The sequence below is a fragment of the Dreissena polymorpha genome, chromosome 15, assembly GCF_020536995.1.
Source record: "Dreissena polymorpha isolate Duluth1 chromosome 15, UMN_Dpol_1.0, whole genome shotgun sequence".
NCBI classification, from domain to species: Eukaryota; Metazoa; Mollusca; class Bivalvia; order Myida; family Dreissenidae; genus Dreissena; species Dreissena polymorpha.
In genome coordinates, this window is record NC_068369.1 from 80,406 (window position 1) to 104,415 (window position 24,010).

Consider the following 24,010-nt stretch of genomic DNA (forward strand, 5'->3'; position numbering starts at 1 on the left):
TACAGTTCCTATAAACTATGGCGGACGTGTTTACAAAATTCCTAAACACATATATCGTAAATAATGGCAGTGTTTTATTGGATTATTTATACTAATTATCAAAGTGCAAGGTAATACTTTTTTATCTACTATAATATCGGGTATGTTTAATATAATAAACATGTTAAACAATATAGTTGCGTCTCAGACTCGGAAATAAATTTTGATGCGGTCGACATTTTACTGACGCTGATTTTCCTATTGTCTGTAATTAAATAAATTTTGAGAAGTGCCCATAAAAGGACTGGTACATACTGTGTCACATTGAAAAATATCCCGATCTCTGTAATATATGTGAACCAATCGTTGATTGTACTTACTTGATTTTATTCGCAACCGTACTCAAACCGGATCGTTTTTTTTTTCTCGTTTCGCTCGTTTTTCAGTGCGGTCGGGAATAAAATATATAAAAAAAAGACGATTTTCCGATTTTATTTTTTTTCCCATTTTCCAAAAATTAGGGTCGGCGGTTTTGTAAACCAAGAAATATAAAAGTCGTGGCCTGGTGAGTTAATGCAGATTGGTTTAAGGCAGCTGAATTGAAATCAAAATTGTAATGTTAACATAGTTCAACTATTGATGAATGGTTCATGAACTGTTTCTAATATACAGTTTAAAATCCAGGAACATTTAAAAAATTAATTCATGAACACTTCATGTGTTATATTAGGTATTCCTGTTTGTCATTATAGAATGCTTCAAGGATCCTTGCACTTTATGACAGTATTATATGCATAATGCATCTTTTCCTAAGTATATAATCTTATTTTATGATGCAATTTTAGATCAATAACGGTTTTCGGTCACTTAAATTAACCCAGATTTGTAGTTGAATGTAAAGTAAGTATGAGCTCTGCACAATTTACATATAAGGTTGAAAAAGAACACCTGGGACAATCAAAACATCTTGTAACTATCATTTCTCTTCAACGTCAGAAGATTACATCTGCCAATGTGCAAGGAAGGAAGATAAATCCTTGTGGTGTTTCAGTTGACAGTATGTTGCCAAAATCAACTATAACCTGATGTATAACTTAAGCAGGTCATCATTAATTTGAAACTTAATACATTTGCTTTTCACACCGTGCAATCGACTAACGCATCGTCTGCGGTTCATCCATCGGCTGCGGAAGTGTATACATGTCAGGTAAAAGCGGAGTGTAAGTATTTCCCTATTCTTTATATTTTACTTATTGAATTGAGCAGATTTGCGTGTGTTCTTTGAGAGCCTAAGTTAGAATGACGTTGTGAACGTAATCCTTACCTTCCTAGCTCAGCTTACTTTTAAAGAAATCCGTAAGAATGTGGTCAAAAATTAAACAAAATTCACCACTCTCTCTGTCAAACTCTACTAACACAGGATTTAGACCAAAGATAAACATGAACAACATTTTATTGAAATATTTAATAATTTCTCTTCGGTTTTTCCAAATTACAGCATCCCACATGAACACACAACATTTTTATCAACATTTAAATTCGAGTGGGGTTGGAAAAACGGCTCAAGACATCGGCCGTGGCTACTTATTATGTGGGATGCTGTAATTTGGAATAACAAAGTAATTCTAACTGAGGCTCTTAAAGAACACACGCAAATCTGCTCACTTCAATGCGTAAAATATAAAGAAAAGGGAAATACTTACACTATGCTTTTACCCGACATGTATACACTTCCGCAGCCGATGGATGAACCGCAGACGATGCGTTAGTCGATTGCACGGTGTGCTTTTGTATAGGGCGGACAATTTAGATTCTAGCATCTGTATATAACATAGTTTCAGATAGATACCCAAGGTATTTTCTTTAACTTGAATGTTGGTCTCTATTTCAGATCCTTATCCTATTATTAAGCTTTAAATTTCCATAAGCAAATTTAATAAAAGCATCTTCTGACAATCCTGCATAATTTTTTGGGATGCCAGAACAATTTTATGTAAAATATTTAAATGAGAAAAATAGGTGAAAATACTCGTGAGAACCAAGATAATTTATAGCAAAAAAAAAGAAGATATAATTTGACATACCAGATGAATAATCAATGTTTGCATTGGAACTTTCCTATAATTTATATTAATAGCTTTTGTATTTATGTGACAAAGTCCGAAACATTTTATTTATCGTTTCACCTCTTATCATTGATTAAATTGCAAAATCTTAACATGAAGTTAATAAGGGCACAAAAGGTATCAGGATAAGAACACTGATAGCTTATAAAGACTTCTACAGTGTATGCACGAAAAGAAATTTACATTAAGCTACAAAGAGGGAATTTTGCTTGTTACGAAATATTTGTTTGAATTTAAGATTCAATCCAGTTGTTCATCAATATTATTTTCCACTAATAAAGAGACCACAACATCAATATTACGTACATTCTTCTTTTGAAAAATTTGGTTTGAATAAGTTGTAGACAAACATCTAAAGATGGAAATGCTTGCCATCCTGCAGACCAGTGTGTGAAAGCTTTTGCAAATTTTTATTTTATAATGTATATAGCATTATGGTTCTTATCCAATAATGCGTTTTTTAAATATATTAGTACACATTTTTTTCACATACGAAAACAATTTTTATAAGAGAATATATTAAATAATAACAGTAATCCACAATTGCTTTTGACCATGAAGTACTTTTATTGGCCCAACTGGGAATAATAAGCGCAAAAAAATAGAGAATTGGGAATTATATTTGTGTTGTGAAATCTTAAAAATGGAAAATGTCGTTATTTTTAATAATGCTTGGGACATAAAATGACTGAGTTTGAGATTTTTAAAGAATTTTCTTGAACAAAGTTTGATCATGATCTTTATAATTGAGCATTTCTATCGAAGCGTTCGATAAACGTTTTCTAACAGTAGAGAAATGTCTTGAATGCTGTCTGAAAATTAAAATCCCCATTTGTTATAAAAGTACCCATCCAAAAGGCAACCTTTCTGTCAAAGTATAAAATTATATGTATATTTTTTTATTTTTAACCCTCATCCCCATAAACAGAACATTGATATAATCTAGGAAAATGCTTGATTAATAGATTGTTTTTATCGGAAAATCAAAGCTGTAAAAAGATATTTCCTGCTTAAATTACAACTTTTGTTTCCATGGCAACCAGATTTGAACTTGTCATCTTGCTTTATCCTCGGTACCATATTTTCATAACAACCGCTAATTGAACTGTTTATGTGAAGAAAGTGCTACTGATTTAGTGTCTTAATTGGAAGAGTTCCAGGTTACTGGTTTGTAAGAAATATTGGCAAAATTATGATCAAATTGCAAATGTGTTATTATTTTGTAGTGTGGATAACAACAAAATTGATGTTAACTAGCCTTATAACTTGGTGATTGAGATAATATTTATTCTAAAAACAGCCTTGGAATTCTGATGCCCACCATTGGATTCTTTTTCTTTCATCACCACATGTACTTTGGCATAAGCAGTTATTTACAAAATACAATGGTTTGGCAACTTCTTGTTTGTGAAGAGAATCATCTGACAGATTTTTTTCTGAAAGCAGGTTCTTTGATATTTGTGTGTTATTGTCAAATAATGCTAGTTAGTATGTTGTATTCATTGTATTTTAATGTTCTAATGTCTCTGATTGTTTTATTACTTACACAGTATTGTGTGGAGTAAGACATCAATTTGGAATTGTTTTATTACTTACACAGTATTGTGTGGAGTAAGACATCAATTTGGTATTAATTGGGGGGTTTTTAACGATGCATTATATGCTGCTATAATACATGTTGTTTGTATAAAGTTTGATATATAATTAAATAAAACAGGCACCTGCCTAAACAATCACATAATTTTATTTTATTTTACTACATGACTGGATAGATAATTGGATATTAAACTACCGTAAAACGTTGTGTATAACGCGCATTTATGTATAACGCGCATCTACTTTTTAAAGCTAAAAAATCGGGAAAAAAAGTTTTTGAAGCAAAAAAATCGGGGGAAAAATTCCGTACCGCAGGCTAACTGAAAATCGTTATATTTACATTGCCGATCTTACTTATTCTTTTATTGCTTCAATTATAAATTATTTTTAAGACGATAACGATACAACTAGTTGGTGTTTTTTTTAAATCATATTATGCGTAAAAATAAATGTTTGGATTTAAATGAATTATGCATGAAATGCACACTTTCCACGAGGATACCATCAAGGTTTTCATCATATGTCTCCGAAGTAACTGTCCACGATTTTATCGTGGAGTACACATAACGGATGGATTAGTTATAACTAAGAAACTGACATTATTGATTGGTATTGTCACCTGGTTATTCATGCATGACTAATTCACAACCGCGCGTTTTATTTACAATGCCGATATCATGCGTTCTTTTCGAGTGTCTAAAATTGACAGGAGACTTTAACGACTCAAACTTCTCAACACCATCACGACATTACCGGCGATAAACAAACAATGGAGGTGTGAAGCCGTTTGCAGGTTCGCATGTTTTGATAATAGCCCAGCTACACAAAACTTGACAGGTGACGCAAATTGCTCAATAATCACATCCTCAATCTTGACAAGACGTATGAAAACGTGTAAACAAACACAGCATCAATTTTATTAACACATTTGAAAAGCAAGAAAAATAATCTTAAATATATCGGGAAATACCTTGCCGACATACTATTGTAAATCGACAAGTGCCCCCAAATAAATTGTGTAACCCTAGTACAGTAGGGTATAATATTGTGGGAAAAGTAAACAATAACATTTAAATAAAAATGGCTTCCTCGTTTTTCATTCTCTTCTTCAAATTTATTTGATTTCAATGCTCTGTACGTACCTGAAAAAGATAGAAAATATATATGTTAACTTTATAATGTTTGTTCATCTTATTCAGATCGTCAATATAACACTATTATTATCATAGTTACAGTTAAAACACCGGAAAACAGAATGATGCGAATTACCGCTACTGGGTAACTGACAGCGAAAAAATGTCTTGGCATGGCTGTTGTTGTGCATAACGCGCATCAAGTTTTTAAAATGAAATTTTGGGGTAAAAAAGTGCGCCTTATACACAACTTTTTACGGTACATAACTTGATAGATAATGGGATATTTAACTACATAACTTGATAGATAATGGGATATTTTGCTACATAACTTGATAGATAATTGGATATTTAACTACATAACTTGATAGATAATGGGATATTTTACTACATAACTTGATAGATAACTGGATATTTTATTACATGACTGGATAGATAACTTGATATTTTACTACATGACTGGATAGATAACTGGATATTTTATTACATGACTGGATAGATAACTGGATATTTTACTTCATGACTGGATAGATAACTGGATATTTTTCTACATGACTGGATAGATAACTGGATATTTTACTACATGACTGGATAGATAACTGGATATTTTACAACATAAATTGATAGATAATTGGATATTTTACAACATAACTGGATGGATAACTGGATATTTCAGTACATAACTTGATGGATAACTGGATATTTTACTACATCATCATACTGGATGTTTAATTATATATTAACAACGTTATTTCAAAGTCGTCGGGATCGTTAAAAAACGTCAGATAAACATAAGACAGAAGACTTCTTTGATTCTGTAAAAATAAAACGTTGTGGAATTCGCTGGGTACTGGGCCCTTCTCCAGATTGCCCGACATTTGGTTGGGAAAAAAGTTATGTGGTTGACTTGTTTGTATCAGACATTTTGTAATGATTTTTAGCTCACCTGATTGCTCATGTGAGCTTTTGTGACCGGTCTTTGTCCGTCGTATGTCCGTATGTCCGTATGTCCATCCATCCGTTAACATTTGCTCGTAAACACTCTAGAGGCCACATTTCTTGTCCCATCTTCATGAAACTTGGTCAGAAGCTTTTTCCCAATAAAATCTCAGCTGAGTTTGAAACTGGGTTATGCAAGGTCAAAAACTAGGTCACTAGGTCAAAAAAAAGAAAAGCCTTGTAAACACTGTAGAAGTCACATTTCATGCCCAATCTTCATGTAACTTAGTCAAAATGTTTGTCTTAATGATATCTTGGTTGAATTTAAATGTGGTTCCGATCCGTTGAAAAACATGGCCGCCAGACGTGGGCGGGGCAGTTTTCCTTATTTGGCTATAGAGAAACCTTGTAAACACTCTAGAAGTCAAAATTTTTTGCCCAATCATCATGAAAGTTGGTCAAAACATTGGTTTAATTGATGTCTCGGACGAGTTTGAAATCGGTGAAAAAACATGGCTGCCAGTGGGCGGGGCATTTTTCTCTGTATGTATATAGTGGCAGTTTTTCCTATTTGGCTATTGAGAAACCTTGTAAACACTATAGAAGACACAATTTTTGGCCAATCATCATGAAAATTGGTCTAAACATTGGTTTTATTGATATCTCGGACGAGTTTGAAAATGGTCTGGATCAGTGAAAAAACATGGCCGCCAGTGGGCGGGGCATTTTTCTCTATATGTATATAGTGAAAACATGTGAACACAGTAGAAGTCACATTTTTGACCAAATTTTCATGAAATTTGCTCAGAACATTTGTTTTCTTGATATGAGAGTTGAGTTCAAAAATGGTTCCGGTCAATTGAATAACATGGCTGCTGGGATTGGGGCAGTTTTCTCATTATGCCCCCCCCCCCCCTTTTCGAAGAAGAGGGGGTATATAATGTTTTGCTCATGTCGGTCCGTCCGTCCACCAGATGGTTCCCGGATGATAACTCAAGAGCGCTTATGCCAAGGATCATAAAACTTAATAGGTACATTGATCATGACTCGCAGATGACCCCCTATTGATTTTCAAGTCAATAGGTCAAAGGTCAAGGTCACAATGACCTGAAATAGTAAAATGGTTTCGGGATGATAACTCAAGAATGCTTATGGGATCATGAAACTTCATAGATACATTGATCATGACTCGCAGATGACACCTATTGATTTTCAGGTCACTAGGTCAAAGGTCAAGGTCACGCTGACCCAAAGAAGTAAAATGGTTTCTGGATGATAACTCAAGAACGCTTATGCCTAGGATCATGAAACTTGATAGATACATTGATTATGACTCGCAGATAACCCCTATTAATTTTCAGGTCACTAGGTCAAAGGTCAAGGTCACAATGACTCGAAATAGTAAAATGGTTTCCGGATGATAACTCAAGAACGCTTAGGCCTAGGATCATGAAACTTCATAGGTACATTGATCATGACTTGTAGATGACCCCCTATTGATTTTCAGGTCACTAGGTCAAAGGTCAAGGTCACGGTGATCCAAAATAGTAAAATGGATTCCAGATGATAACTCAAGAACGCTTATGCCTAGGATCATGAAACTTCATAGGTACATTGATCATGACTAGAAGATGACCCCTATTGATTTTAAGGTCACTAGGTCAAGGTCAAGGTCACGATGACCTGAAATAGTAAAATGGTTTCTGGATGATAACTCAAGAACGCTTATGCCTAGGATCATGAAACTTCATAGGTACAATGATCATGACTTGCAGATGACAACTATTGATTTTCAGGTCAGTAGGTCAAAGGTCAAGGTCACGGTGACATGAAATAGTAAAATTGTTTCTGGATGATTATTCAAGAACGCTTATGCCTAGGCTCATGAAACTTCATAGGTATATTGATCATGACTCGCAGATGACCCCTATTGATTATCAGGTCACTAGGTCAAAGGTCAATGTCACAGTGCCAAAAAACGTATTCACACAATGGCTGTCAAGGTCACCGTGACTCAACTTAGAAAAATGGTTTCTGGATGATAGCTCAAGAATGCTTACGCGATCATGAAACTTCATAGGTACATTCATCATGACTCGCAGATGAAATAATGATGAAACTTGACCAGGATGTTTATCTGGACAATATATAGGTCAAGTTTGACATTTGGTAAAGATCAAATGAACCGACTCCTCTCAGGTGAGCGAACTAGGGCCATCTTGGCCCTCTTGTTGTTAGAAAGGTAGAGTTTATATATGATGCATTTCATTTGACCACATTTACTCAGACCTAACGTGACACATTTGTTTTTTACTAAAGAATACAAAACTACATAAATAGTAATTATCGGCTTTTGACAACATTATAAAATTAACACGCTACGCGCAGACGACCAAGGTGTAATTATTGGCTTTTGACGCGCCACGCGCAGACGACAAAAAGTGTGAAATTACGCTCGGTGTTTTGCAGTTTTGTCTTCGGATTAAAGATTGATAATTATTATAAAGCAAATAATAGTGTTGGGACCGACAGAATCACTTCAAATTAACGATTTCTTTATTTTTAACAAAGTTCGGATTAACAAGGACATTTTACATAAAACAAAGAGGAACCAAAATCGGGACCCGAAAAATACTTTGAAATAACGGTGACTTTAATCGGATTATTGGTGTTCGAAATGACGGTTTTGAAGTGTAGATGTGTGCATGAACAGAGTTTAAAAATACAGTTAAAATGATACATACTCTTAAACAAAATAAAACACAGAAAAGGTCATGGAAAAGTGCTTATTATACTTGAAGTGTAGCACACATATAACATTTAAATATTTAGAATATGTAGTAAATAGTTTTGTTTAAAAAAAACCCATCAAAATGATGCCCAATCCCAGTTTGCAATATCTTAGCTGTATTTTTGTTAAACAATTTAAATGTAGAGATGAATATTTTGAAATATTTTGTCTTCCTTAACCTGATGTTAAAATTACTTGGCACGTCATTGTATTTTTTTCTAACAATGATTAGCGTTGTGTCAATCTTTTTTGTCTTCAATTTCGGGTTTTATGTATGGGTTACAAACAACTACAAAGGTTGCTGTTATTTATTAGATATGCAGCCTGCCTAGTGATCAGCAGGTGTTGGTATCGATCCCCAATCTGAGAATGTTCTCAAGATTGAGAAACTAGGAAATGGTTTTACCCGGGAAGAAGACTTTTCAGCAAGAATATATAAGCCTGAGGTGCTTGATGCAATTAAGCTAAAAGAAAAAGGTTTCAAATAATTAACCTAATGCAGTTGCATACTGTCATGTGTAACTATTGTGTATTTGTACAATGATGGATTAATCAATGCAAAAGGAATCCATTATTCAGTATTGAGTACACACCAGTCAATAATTGCATGGCGTTTAATTACATTTGCCTTAATTTCAGTCCATATTGTCACATTCAGCAGTGCACCACTATTGCCTTTTTATTGCATCTAAAATCCACTCCAAAAATGGTAATTTTCATCTTTATTGGTCATAAGTTACCAGAGTCATAATATTACTGAGATTGAAATTGCCTCATTGTATAATGTACATTTTTTTCTTGCATATTGATCTATTTAATTTTTGATATGGTTCAAATGGTTTAGTGTGAATTTTCCTTACATCTGTGTTAAGATCAAAATAATGTTAAAGTTTCAGATGGGAAATTCCAGTGTTGATGCAAAACAACAATGCAACAACAGGGAGGTATATAATTTAGGAAGGATGGGTTCTGTAAAAAAAATGTGGGTTTTATAATGTTTTGTTTGCTATGGAGACTGGCGGATGCACTGGCGCCAAATAACCAGGTCAAATTCTTGTGTACCCTGAATTGATGTGCTATTTTCTATCCAAATGCAAGATCATTTTTCTGGTAACAAAGAACAAAATAATTAAGAACTAATAATTAAAGTAACTGTGTTGTAAATTGCAGTAACTGATTAAATTGTCAGTCATGTCATTTTTCATCTATATGCAAATACCACAATTTTTTATTCATTTTTTGTCAACTGATTGCTAAAAAACAAGAATTGGCAGTAATTATGTACTTGAAGTACCAAAAGTGTATGCTTCTTTTTTTGTTCATATTTCTTTTGAAAAATGAATATGACCGGTGCTCTGTGAAAAGGGGGTTTAATGCATGTGCTTAAAGTGTACATGTTGTCCCAGAATAGCTAATGTGCAGTCCACACAGGCAAAACAGGGACATTACACTTTCCGCTTTTATTGTAATTTTCAAAGAAAGACCTTGATGAAAATCCAGTTTAGATGTAAAGTGTTGTCCCTGTTTAACCTGTGCAGACTGCACTGTAAGACTTAAATAAGACTTAAAGGCTTATCTGGGACATCAATTAACACACATGCATTAAACCCCCTTTTCACAGAACGCGACTCATCACTTTTCTCAGACAACCATAGTGGCATGCACTGTAATCTAGTTGGAAAATGTTGGGCTTCTGAAGCCATGATTCACAAATGGACAAGAAATCGTTATTTATTGAAGGCTGTTGAGGATAATGATGGTTGCCAAGAATAAATTCTAGAAAAATGGGTCGGAAATTGACTGTTTTTACTTGGAACTTCATGCAAGTCTAGGAACCATTGTGTAAATATTGCAAAATCTCAATGAATTGTTTCATTTGAAAGATAGACACAAATCTTCTGGAGTAAAAGCCTCAAAAACCTCATACTTGATCAAGAACCTCTCACTTTTTCAATTTCTCAATCTCACACTTTGTCAAGAATATCACACTTGATCAAGAACCTCACACTTTGTCAAGAATATCACACTATGTCAAAAGAATATAACAATAATTTCACACTTGATCAAGAACCTCACACTTTGTCAATAGTCTCACACTTGATATCACACTTTGTCAAGAATATCACACTTGATCAAGAACCTCACACTTTGTCAAGAATATAACACTTGATCAAGAACCTCACACTTTGTCAAGAATCTCACACTTTTTCAAGAATCTCACACTTTGTCAAGAATATCACACTTTGTCAAGAATATCACACTTGGTCAAGAACCTCGCACTTGGCCAACAAGCTCACACTCTGCATTAATAATAAAATGATCTTGTGTAAAAAAAACACACTAAACCTACAAGAATTGCAATTCAAATTAAAGAGCAATACAAAAGAATATAAATTCAATTGTGAATTGAATAGAATATAAATTCAATTGTGAATTTACAATTGTTTTAAATTCACCAATGCAACATAACTGCAATTTTTAAGAAACATTAAATTAAAAAGATTTAAGCTTTCAGCTTGTTCATGGCACACGTAAGTTTCATATAAATGGCTTACATTGTAAGTTTATGTAGTACAGAATTATAGTAACGTATATACCAAGACATAAAGAATGAATTACAATGATAAACAAAGACCTTGACAGTTGACACTGTGGCAATCTCATTTTTTAAGAGTAATTTTTATCTCAGGCTGGAAGTATTTTTACCTTTTCAAAATGTACTTTTATTTACATTGGTGTCCCATTTAGACAAGAAACATTAATTAACATCTTATCTTTGAATGAATGCACTAACAGTTGTTTTGTCTGTAATCCATTTGATTAAATTCCAATCTGAATAGAAATGCTTCAATACAGATTTAAACTGGATTATGTTTTAAAAATCATATCAGTTTTATCAAAAATATGAGATTGTCAAATCGAAATGTTACATAAACTTAAACTACTCGGCTATCGGTGCTGACATGGGAGATAATGTATTTTATACTTTATATTATCAATCATTGTAATGTAACAAAATATGACAATAACAACAAAACTTTTCAAAGTATACTATCGTTTGTAACGCTTTATAATTTTCCCTGGTTAAATTTGTCAAAAGATGCATAATAATGGAAATTATACAGAATGTCTTTTGCACACACAAAAAAGTATTGCAAAAAAACTAACTTCAACGAAAATTTGCAAATCTGAAACAATTTCAATTTTGTCAATTCATCAAAATGTGAATTGGTCCCTTTAACCCTAATCCCCCATAAGAAGCAAAGTGAAAATGGCTTTTTCAACCAGCATAAAACCAGAACAGCCTGCGAGTAACTCACAGTACAGCATTCAAGTAACTCGCAGTCAGTTCACGTTTAATGCTGTTTGCTGCTCATCAGTAACTGAGGGTTGAAAATGAAGCCTTTAAAACTTGAATTTAGTAAGAAAGGTATTGAATTAAATGTAACTTTCTAAGGGACTACAAATGCATCAAAATATTATCTAACTGCTTAAAGTGTTAAAAGCTCATAGGATCTGTAGACAGCTAACAGGTTGTATAAGTTGTGGAAGCCAGAAATGATGATCAATTAAGAATGTATGTTGGCTTTTAGTGGATCCTAATCAATCAGCATTTTAATTGTGTATGGATATCACTTTGTCAAACAGGAAAGATGAAGGCAGGACTGGGAGTTACTTAGTATTGTTTTACTTCTTTAATGGAACTGAACATGTAACAGATGGGTGGGTAACATGAGGAAGTAGTGATGTTTATGATGGCTGATTTCTGCCAGAGATTTATTGTTTGGGGAAAAGTGTTAAAAGTCAAGGTTTTCAGTTAATATTTACATAAAAAACCTGTCCAGAAATTCATGCCGGAAAATATAAACAATGTGATGGATAAGTTCCTTAGTTGGCAACAAATGGGTATGTGTTCTAAAGCTGTCAGAAAATCTAGAAATGTTCATAATTTATTGAAATCTTTTGAAAAAATGAAGTAACAGTCATATACATATAGAGATCTGTCTGGCTTGTTTCTGTTGCTATTATATTTGTTTATTGAAGATTTCTTTTCCTCTTGTAAGTAAATTGCTAAACTCAGTGTTTTGAAAAGATATTTTAAATATGTGGCAGGTCATTTGTAAATATGTAGAGGTTATATGGTTTGAAAAATAGATGTATTGTTTGCATGGCATAATGAAAAATATGCTCTAAATAGTAATGTGCAAGTATATTTTATAGAAAGTATAATATTCATTTTAAGCTCGGCTGTTTTCGGAAAGTATTGTCATAGCCAGCTCGTCGTCTGCAGTTCCGCCGTCCACGTTGTGCTAAAACCTTTAATCATTGGCTCAAAAATCAAAGTGCTTCCACCTACAACTTTGAAACTTCATATGAAGCTGCACCTTGACGACTTCTACAAGACACACCCATTTTTGGGTCACTAGGTCAAAGGTCAAGGTCACTGTGACCTCTAATATAATACAAGTTTTCATTTATTCAAAACTGCACCCAAAGCCGAGCGTTGGCACCCGCTATGTGATGCTCTTGTTATTTCTAAATATAAATGTGATCGTTACACATCATGAATGTATCTTTCAATCATCCAATTTATGCATAATACTGCAGTGAAGATGTTATCTTTTGACACAGTTATAAATTATGTCGTCTTGAAATAAATTCTATGAAATTTCACAACTTAACAATTTTAAATTATTGCAAGTAAAGTTAACAAATGTTTATCTCTTTAGTTTGGTAAATATTTAGGATTTACCATAATTCATGATCTAGAAACTGACAGGCTTGTTACACGGACCATTAACGAATCTTTGCATAAAAGGACTGCATTTGCATATAAACATGTTTTAACCATGTTAAGCCATGGCCAAACATGATTCAGAGTTCTATGCTCATATTGGTTCAAACCAAAAAAACTTTGCCTATGGTATTTTGTATTTGGTATGTCAACTTTGTTTCTGATCAACTGAATATCTTAAACTGAACACAATCATTGCATGATCAAACTAAATTGAGACTAATATTATTAAAGAATGAATCAGACTGTCATGTTTATAGAATATCACATCAAAATATAACATAAATTGATTGTGGCATGCCATCAAATGAGATTGATTTAATAATGACTCTTGATTCAACGATATGCAAACTGTATTATTTACGGCTAACATTATGACTGGTTGCTACAGCTATGACACAGTCCAACGAGCAAGAGCAACAGTACATTTCTGCCGTTCAATGATATCTGTGATCTAGTTGCTTGTAACTGTTTGTTCCATTTGTTCGTGGCCTGCAGTCTTCTTCCATAAAAACAAACTGTATAATAATTAACCCACCGGTGTACAATACAATATCCAATAGTTTTGTTGTAAGTTGAAGGGTATAACAAGGCAACTAGTGTGTTAATTACTTATTTTATGGTTAGTGCAATGCCAAACAGATTGACTTGGTGCCAGTGACTGTGTTGTCAGAGGTAGTATTTTGGAACTGCTACCAATGGTTTGCTTGTTAACTGGAATCTATTCAGAATTATAACAATACACTGTGGGTTGGATGTGTAGGTTGAGGAATTAAGCACCTTTTAAAATAGATTTTTGCAATACAGTGGCAAAGAAAAAAAGAGCAGCAAAATTCTGGATTGTACCAAAGGTTTACTTGGTAAGTTGCTTTTTTTTCATGTATGATACTCATGGTAACCAGACCACTTTCACGCTTTAACCATAACTTCCTTGCAAACATTTAAGTTTCAAGTTTTTTTTGTCAGCTGGCATTTTGTTATATACTGACAAAATACACAAAGTTCACAATCAATTTTGTTTTGCTTCCCCCAAACCATGCCTAAAACCATTATAATTATAATGACCACAATGTCTTCAGTGACAAAATGTATTTCATGATAATTATATCAGTAATATGACAAGGTATAAAGCAGAATGTCCTATGCCTATTGATTGCATGATTTATTAAAACGGTTATGATTACATCTGCTTTGATAAAAGCTAATTGAGGACTTGAATGTTATTTTGCAGTTCTGCAGGACTGAAATATTAATTTTGCATTTCAGTAGTTTGTTAACAACATCAAGTGACAGGTTTTTAAAGGGACCTTTTTAAAGATTTTGGCATGTATTGAAGTTTGTCATTGAATGATTTCAATTGATTAATGTTAACATTGGAACTAAATTGCTCCATTCAAAAATAAAAGAATAAATTTAAAGAAACAAAAAAGTAATCCTCAACTGGGCTCAAACCACTGACCCTTGGAGATAAAACCAAGCACTTAAATCCCTCGGCCATCTGTGCTCATGTGAGTGTGGCGTATTTATACTTTATATACCGTATTTTACCATGTATAACGCGCTACCATGTATAACGCGCATGCGATTTTTTAAAGCCAAAATGGAGAAAAAAAAGAATTCAAGACCAAAAACCCGAAAATTTGGCCGAAAATGGCCGCCATTCTTATATTGCGCAATCATTTAATCGGAGTTTTTCGGGCGCTTAATTTTTTGTTTTAAAGTAGGGAGCGTTTTTCAATCAGGAGCATGGGTTGCATAGCACTATATTTTTTGATAATTTTTAAGATTATTCTCTCGTGAACACCGATATGTCCTTATTGCTGCGCACTGCGCGTGTTTTTTCAAGACCCCTGCGCGTTAAATTCGAACCACCATTACCTATTACTCACATTTGAACAGTGTAACATTTTCATTACCTGCCGCTCACAACATCGTATGACATCTTCTGCAGACCCGCAACATCGCAATGTCCAATTTTACGCAAATCGTCCGTGGATCCCATTTTATTTTTCATCGACTTAAATAAAAGTTCCCCATTAAGAGATGCTCCCCATTAAATCCAGTTTGACCCGGTATTTCGCGCCTTCACTGCGTCTAGTTGATATTATAGTGAGACAAACAATACACCCGAACGCTCAATTCCATACAGTTGGCGTTATTGGCGTAAAGCCATTTGACAAATATCATTTGTTTGTCTCTATTGAAAGAAAATAAAACGAGTCTATATCTCTATTGTTGGTTTGTAACCTACGTAGTATACTCGCACAGTAGCATATGTATGCAGAGATCGGAAAATGATTGATAAACGTATTCGTCGTTTCAATGCTTAGGGCCGAGTAATTTCGGCAAATCGGAACTCAACCTACGTAATACACTTGCTCAATTAACCCTTGAACTCCACCTCCGTTCTCTTCAAAAGGTTCGAAGGCGGAGCTTTGCACGTGCTATTATTTAATTGGACGATTGCCATTGAGGAACAAACACACAATTGGTTCGGCATGTTGATTGCTAGACAAAGGAAGCCAATTTTGTCGGCGAGAAACTTGTCGCTTTATTGCTTCAGACAGGAAGTGGCTTTCCTTTGATGACGTCAAACTGTCTATTCACATAGAGTGCAAATTTTCGGAATTGCTAACATTAAACTTTGGATTAAATTATCAAAATAAAGCAAAAGCGAAGTTGAAAAATATGATTGAAATAATTAGCCTCAGTTCAAATAAGACGTTTTGCGTTGTAAATCAACGAGTTTTCATGACAACAAAAACTTTAACAAACAATACCGCGACGCACGGGGATCGATATAGCTCGATTTTTTTTAATGAACAATCAATGAAGAAGTGTGAAAACACCAACAAAGACATTTTTTTCATCTTTTAATTTTTGTCAAAACTGTTACTACCCCGTTCATTCCTAACCTTTCCCGCTATATGTTGTTTCGACAACGGCCCTTTCAGTCTATAACATTATAGGGTGTAGTTTTCTGCAATAACAAAAATGGCGGCAATTGTGAAGATTTACGATTACGAAATGGATTTTTTGCAATTTAGCAACCAGGAAAGCGTTGTGTCAATGTATTACGCGCACTGAATTTTTATTTTGAAATTTGAAGGTAAAAAACCGCGCGCTATGCATGGTAAAATACGGTAAGCAATCCTCGTTATATGTCACAAAATATAATGATAACAACAGAAATCTCCTAATTATTCAATGGTGTCGCTGTTTCCTTGTAAACATAATAACTGCAATTAACATTGCAATTTAGAATCATATTTTTCCATTTTGTCAATTTACTGAAACCTAAAAATTTCACTCAATGGCTTAACCTGAAAGAATTCCATGCTGATTAAGATGTCTTTTTTAACATTGGGTTTTATTGGATTGCAATTAGAAATTATGTATTATCTTTAGGAATACCAATGTATTGTCTTCTTTGTATGATTGTATGAAGATTCTGTACACATGTATTGATACTATTGACTTTTAAAATGTTCATGAACTTTTCATGAACATGTTTTCGATCCATTAACTCATTAATTTCTTTGAGGGATAGACATTTCATCTATTGAAAATGAAAATTTTAATAAAAGACACAATATGAGTCTCGCTCTGTGAAAAAAGGCTTTCATGCATCAGCATGACGTGTCATGGAATGACACTTTTCGCTTCTATGTTTTTAACCAGGTTTTCCGAAGGAAAAAACTGGTTATTAAATTGGCGAATGCTGGCGGGCGGGCGGAACAATCTTGTCCGGGCCATAACTATGTCGTTCATTGTCATATTTTAAAATCATTTGGCACATTTGTTCACCATCATTGGACGGTGTGTCGCGCGAAATAATTACGTCGATATCTCCAAGGTCAAGGTCACACTTTGAGTTCAAAGGTCAAAATTGGCAATAAATGAGCTTGTCTGGGCCATAACTATGTCATTCATTGTGAGATTTTACAATTATTTGGCACATTTGTTCACCATCATGGGACGGTGTGTCGCACGAAAGAATCACGTCAATATCTCCAATGTCAAGGTCACCACAACTTAAAATAGATTTATTTTGAAACAAACTTACAAAGGGGGTTAATTTTGTTTGTTCATTTCAAAAGTTCAGTTTGAGTTGTCTCCCTTAATCAGATTTTTTTTTCACAATGAAAACCTGGTTTTGTGACAATTTTGTCCCTTGTTTTTGTTTAAAGGAAGTCTCTTATTAGCCCAAATCCAATTAAGGCGGAAAGTGTCTTCCCTGATTAGCCTGTGTGGACTGCACTGGCTTATCTAGGAAAGCACTTTATGCACATGAATATCACCCTGTTTTTGCACAGCCTGCCTCACATAGAATGATCAATTTTAAAACTAAATTTCTGAAGAATATATGTTTTGGAGAGTTAGAACTGGAAACATTTGTTTTGAGGAACCCCACTTAATCTAACAAAAGCGTTCCTAATCACAGTTATTAGGGGGGAAAAATCTCCATCTTTAACAATTATTTCCAAAAAGTAGATGTCTTAGATGTATTGCAGAGATCTTGATTCTGGCATTCTATTATCTTTCTGCCACTTCCAGGATCAGACGGTTTGGTTTTGTCTGTATTTTCTTCAGTTAAGGATATCCTCTCTCCACCCAAAAAATGGCAATTTTGTAGACAGGCTTACACTGCTTATTTATCCATGAAGATTTGTCAACATGAAACAGAATTTATTTTCTTTATTTGGCGTTTCCCTGGGCATTGTTTTGGAGAGAGCTGTGTTTAGCAGCGAATGTTTATAACAGGTGTACTTGAGAAGTTTGCTATTGTGCAACTAGGAATGTGTGATGGCATAAGCAATGTGTTTCAGAATGTCAAAATACAAATTCAAAGATTCTGGATTATATAAATGTAATTTGAAAACCATGTTTTCCCTAATTAATGTACCTCCTAGCTGCCAATTATATTTGCACAAAATACTTTTGGCCAGCAATTTAACCCATTTATGCAGAGTGGACTCTCCCATCCTTCTAAATTGGATCAATTTATTTCCAAAATTAGGGATGTATAGTATATTTATTTCTTTATTATGCCCCCCTTCGAAGAAGAGGGGGTATATTGCTTTGCTCATGTCGGTCGGTCGGTCTGTCTGTCCGTCCACCAGATGGTTTCCGGATGATAACTCAAGAACGCTTAGGCCTAGGATCATAAAACTTTGTAGGAATATTGATCATGACTCGCAGATGACCCCTATTGATTTTGAGGTCACTAGGTCAAGGTCACAGTTACTGGAAATAGGAAAATGGTTTCCGGGTGATAACTCTAGAACGCTTACGCCTGGGATCATGAAATTTCATAGGGACATTGGTCATGACCGGCAGATGACCCTATTGATATTCAGGTCACTAGGTCAAAGGTCAAGGTCGCAGTGACCTTAAGCAGTAAAATGGTTGACTGGAAATAGGAAAATGATTTCCAGATGATAACTTTAGAACTCTTACGCCTGGGATCATGAAACTTCATAGGGACATTGGTCATGTGTGGAAGATGACCCCTATTGATTTTGAGGTCACTAGGTCAAAGGTCAAGGTCACAGGTCAAGGTCACAGTGACTGGAAATAGGAAAATGGTTTCCGCATGATAACTCAAGAACGCTAAGGCCTGGGATCACGAAACTTCATAGGGACATTGCTCATGACCGGCAGATGTCCCCTTTTGATTTTCAGGTCAAATGTCAAGGTCACAGTGACTAAAAACATTAAAATGGTTGACCTGAAATAGGAAAATGGTTTCCAGATGATAACTCAAGAACGCTTACGCCTGGGATCATGAAACTTCATAGGGACATTGGTCATGACCGGCAGATGACCCCTACTGATTTTGAGGTCACTAGGTTAAAGGTCAAGGTCACAGTGACTGGAAATAGGAAAATGGTTTTCGGATAATCTCAAGAACGCTAAGGCCTGGGATCACAAAACTTCATAGGGACATTGGTAAAAAAGTTCAGGTCACTAGGTCAAAGGTCAAGGTCACAGTGACCTGAAGCAGTAAAATAGTTGACTGGAAATAGGAAAAAGATTTTGTATGATAACTCAAGAACGCTTACCCCTGGGATCATGAAACTTTACAGGTACATTGGTCATGACCGGCAGATGACCCCTATTGATTTTCAGGTCACAAGGTCAAAGGTCAAGGTCACAGTTACCTGAAGCAGTAAAATGGTTTCTGGTTGATAACTCAAGAAAGCTTAGGCCTGGGATCATGAAACTTCATAGGGACATTGGTCATTACCACCACCACCACCACCACCACCACCACCACCACCACCACCACCACCACCACCACCACCACCACCACCACCAAAAAACGTATAAAACGTATATGGGGGGCATGCATGTTTTGCAAACAGCCCTTGTTTAGAATATATCTTACAGAAATTCCTTTAAGCAAACATCATGCGGCGTCTCGTCTAGGTCTGCGCTGTTTGCCAAGGCCTTTTTTCTAGACACTAGGCATAAATGGGTTAATTGACCCACAGGTAAATTAATCTCTGTTAAAGGGACCTTTTCACATGTATTGAAGTTTATCATTAATGAATGATTATGATGGAAAAACAACACATTAATGTAGTTAATGAAGGGAAAAGCAGCTTAAATCTCTTGAAAAGTAGTAAGGCTTAGACAGAGAAATGTCAGCTGTGTTTTACATGCAATAAACAAGTTGACTCTGACTATTATGTAATGAAGCAACTACCTTGTTAACAGTTTCTAATGAAACACATAGGAAGAAAAATATGCTTTATAACTCTCAGGTATGAATGTGTACTTTATATTTTGACATTCGCTGATCAGTAAAACACGCTAATCAGTTTTGAATTACATATGTAAGATGGTACAACTTGGCGTAGATATGCAAGGATTGCTCACAAATATCAGTTTAAGTTTAGTTTTTGTATACCAATAAACAGAGTCAAGGGGTATCCACGTCCCCTTGATCACTATAAGAAAACATCATAATTTGAATTTAAAGCTTATAATCTTACATAAATATGTTCGCAAAATTTATTGGTATCCATGCATTTACATTGAGTGTTTCAGAAAGTTCTGACATTAATTAGGCATAATAATTAAAACTGGAAGTTTGAAAAATATTTTTTAATTGGGGGGGGGGGGGGAATTTTACTGATAAAGAATCAGATTTCTTTATTAAGTGTGCCTCTTAAGTCACATATAATATTTTTATATAACGTTTGATTTTGCTTCGCAGTCTGTTTTGTATATGACATTTATAAACTTTTCTTAGTATAAAGTCTAGTTTGAATAACCGTGAAGCAAATCTGAATTGAAGATTATTATCATAAATGCCAGACGTCCCGATCTCGGTGGGACAGTCCCGCTTTTGGGCCCTTTGTCCTGGCGTCCCAATGTGAGACTATTTGTCCCGACATTCGTTAAAAACAATGTTAGGTAAATAAGTTCCCAATAAAATTCGCTTTTCAAGCTCTTTCTGGCTAAAACTTACCATCGCTAACCCCTTTATTGCCCCCAATTTACAACCCACTTTTACTACTTGAGTACACCAGTGTTGTTTTTGACACCTTATCAGCGATTTATTGGCAACTTATTGATTTAATCAGCATTCACACCATGGTGTTTTTATGTCCCCCACTATAGAAGTGGGGGACATATTGTTTTTGCCCTGTCTGTTGGTCTGTCTGTTGGTCTGTTGGTCTGTCTGTTTGCGCCAACTTTAACATTTTGCAATAACTTTTGCTATATTGAAGATAGCATCTTCATATTTGGCATGCATGTGTATCTCATGAAGCTGCACATTTTGAGTGGTGAAAGGTCAAGGTCATCCTTCAAGGTCAGAGGTCAAATATATGTGGCCAAAATTGCTCATTTTATGAATACTTTTGCAATATTGAAGATAGCAACTTGATATTTGGCATGCATGTGCATCTCATGGAGCTGCTCATTTTGAGTGGTGAAAGGTCAAGGTCATCCTTCAAGGTCAGAGGTCAAATATATGTGGCCCAAATCGCTTATTTTATTAATACTTTTGCAATATTGAAGATAGCAACTTGATATTTGGCATGCATGTGTATCTCATGGAGCTGCACATTTTGAGTGGTGAAAGGTCAAGGTCAAGGTCATCCTTCACAAGGTCAAGGTCATCCTACAATGTCAAACATCATATAGGGGGACATTGTGTTTCACAAACACATCTTGTTATGATAGGAGTCGCTAATTGCTATCCAAAGATGTATCGTACAGAAATAAACGCCGCCTGCGTTTATATTTCATGGCGCAATCAAGTACAACAATAATATTATCCTGTGTATTATACAACCCAAAGTTATAAAACCTGTCAAAACACCGATTTTGTACATCAAACAAATTGAATGCTGTCCAATACACATTGATGTTTCTCACAAATTACCTTTCCTTTAGTTTGTACATATTGCATCAATCTAAATTTAGAGTTAATTTACGATTGGTTGAATAAGAATAGTGCTCGATGCGCTCACATCGTGTCACACGATTTACATAGGTTTAAGGGGATATCCCTGCACCAATTGGATGTCAAATCGAGGCATGCGTTCACAAAATTCTGAACACACATTTATCATCAATATTGGCAGAAATTAAGAGTTTTTGTAAGTAATATACTGATTACTGACTAAAGAAAAGGTGAAATGAATGATCGTTTTAGGTGTCCCGCTTTTTGGTCAAATGTCCCGACAATTTTTAAGGAAAGTACCGATTTGGACCTGAAAAATTCTGGCATGTATGTTATTACATAAGAGAAAATTGAATACAACTGTGCTTTAGAAAAAATAGTGTGTCACATTAAACTTGTTGAGTTGGAATATGAGATGCTGAAAAGGATATTAAATTTGTGTGTGCTTTTATAGGAATTTATGGCTTGTACAACATGGGAAATCAAATGATTTGAAGTGAACATCTCTAAGAGAAGATGATAATGTTTTCACAGAAGGTTTAATATTTTTATTGACAACGTTTATTATTATGGCTACTTATTATAGTGCAATTTCCTTTTATGTTGCTTTTTCATGTCCATATAATAAAAGATCATGACTATTTTTTAGTGCATGCACAAATCTCAAAGTATAGGGTGAAAGTATTTGATTGTTTCACAGAAGGTTTTTATTGATAACATTTATTATTATCGTTATTTATTATAGAGCAATATCCTTTTATCTGGCCGTTTCATGTCCATATAAAAGATCATGACTTTTTTTAGTGCATGCACTGCCGGGCCACTGTGACTCACAGAGTTTAGGATGAAAATATTATATCTAGATCTGAAAGCACATTTGAAATTTATCAAGATTCAGTCTGCAAAATGAACTCATTGCCTGTCATTGCCAATGCGATGAAATCTCAGCTCTGACGATAGAAAAATTGTCTATTGATTGACTGATTCAGGCGATGGAAAAAAATCTGAAAAGACAGTTAAATAATAAACCAACTAATAATAAACTTGCGCATTTCAATTCACCACAGGAATGTGTATACAATAACTGTACCTATGTTACAGATCCTTACTGTTCTCAACAACTGTAGCCTTGTAGAAACGCGTAAGCAGAAACGCCTTGTTTTTAATTTTGAGAAAAGTTTTCACAGTGATAATAAAGCCCTCTGTTTTTTTTTTTAAACAAAAAGTGGAGATTTATTAGAGTTCTTTGCTTGATGTTTAAATCTGTACAAATAAATTACATGAAATACACAAGAAATGTTATTGTGACTCGAGTTTTTTAAATTTATGTGAACAATCAAACCTTGCTATACTTTTTGGATTACAAATTAAACAATATACTTTTCAAATATTTTTTTTGTTACTAATTTATAACACATGGATATAACACATTATGCACTAAGGTAGGTAAATCATGTGTTTTGAAATGGAACAACTATGCCATTATGCATATACGGTCAAAACTGACCTAGAAGTCAACTGCAGACAACGGTCAGTTTGGATTGCCCCGACAAAAAGCGCTCTATATTACACTTGAGAATAACCCTCTACTGTCCATTATGATAAACGGCCAATCGTGATTAAGAGTGAAAGTCATTTTAACAAATCAGTTGTTTCAAGTTGTGATTAGAAAAAACATGAACGAAACAGGTGCAAGTAACAAGAACAACCTGTATCAGTAGCAATTATCGGCTGCAGTCATAACGACAAAGCATGAGCAACTGGCAAAGTCAATAGATCTTTATCGCTGATAAGGTGTTTAACCCATTTATGCCTAGTGAACCCTCCCATCCTTCTAAATTGGATCAATTTATGTCCGAAATTTCTTAGGGATTTCTAGTATATTTTTTTCTATATTTAGAATATTTCTTACAGAAATTCCCTTAAGCAAACAGCGTAGACCCAGATGAGACGCCGCATCGTTCGGCGTCTCATCAGGGTCTACGCTGTTTGCCAAGGCCTTATTTCTAGACGCTAGGCATAAATGGGTGAAGGAAAATCGGACATTGAATTGCAACTTTTATAAAAAAAACTAAATACATTTTTACAAGATGTTGGCTTCTTTTTTGTTGAATGAGAACAATACAGTAATATACTGTACTTATGACAGAGAATCCACCTTGTATACTTGTTCCGAAGTGATGTCAATGACATGTGACAACCTTTATTAGTCCCCTACCTGTGAAACCA

At 34.6% G+C, this 24,010-nt stretch overlaps 1 protein-coding gene across 1 annotated transcript in view; it reads left to right on the forward strand.

Moving 5' to 3' along the window:
- LOC127860825 (cAMP-specific 3',5'-cyclic phosphodiesterase 4C-like) overlaps nucleotides 1–24,010 on the forward strand; it is a 212,172-nt gene that overhangs the window by 48,928 nt on the left and 139,234 nt on the right. The gene's annotated exons all lie outside the window — the stretch shown is intronic.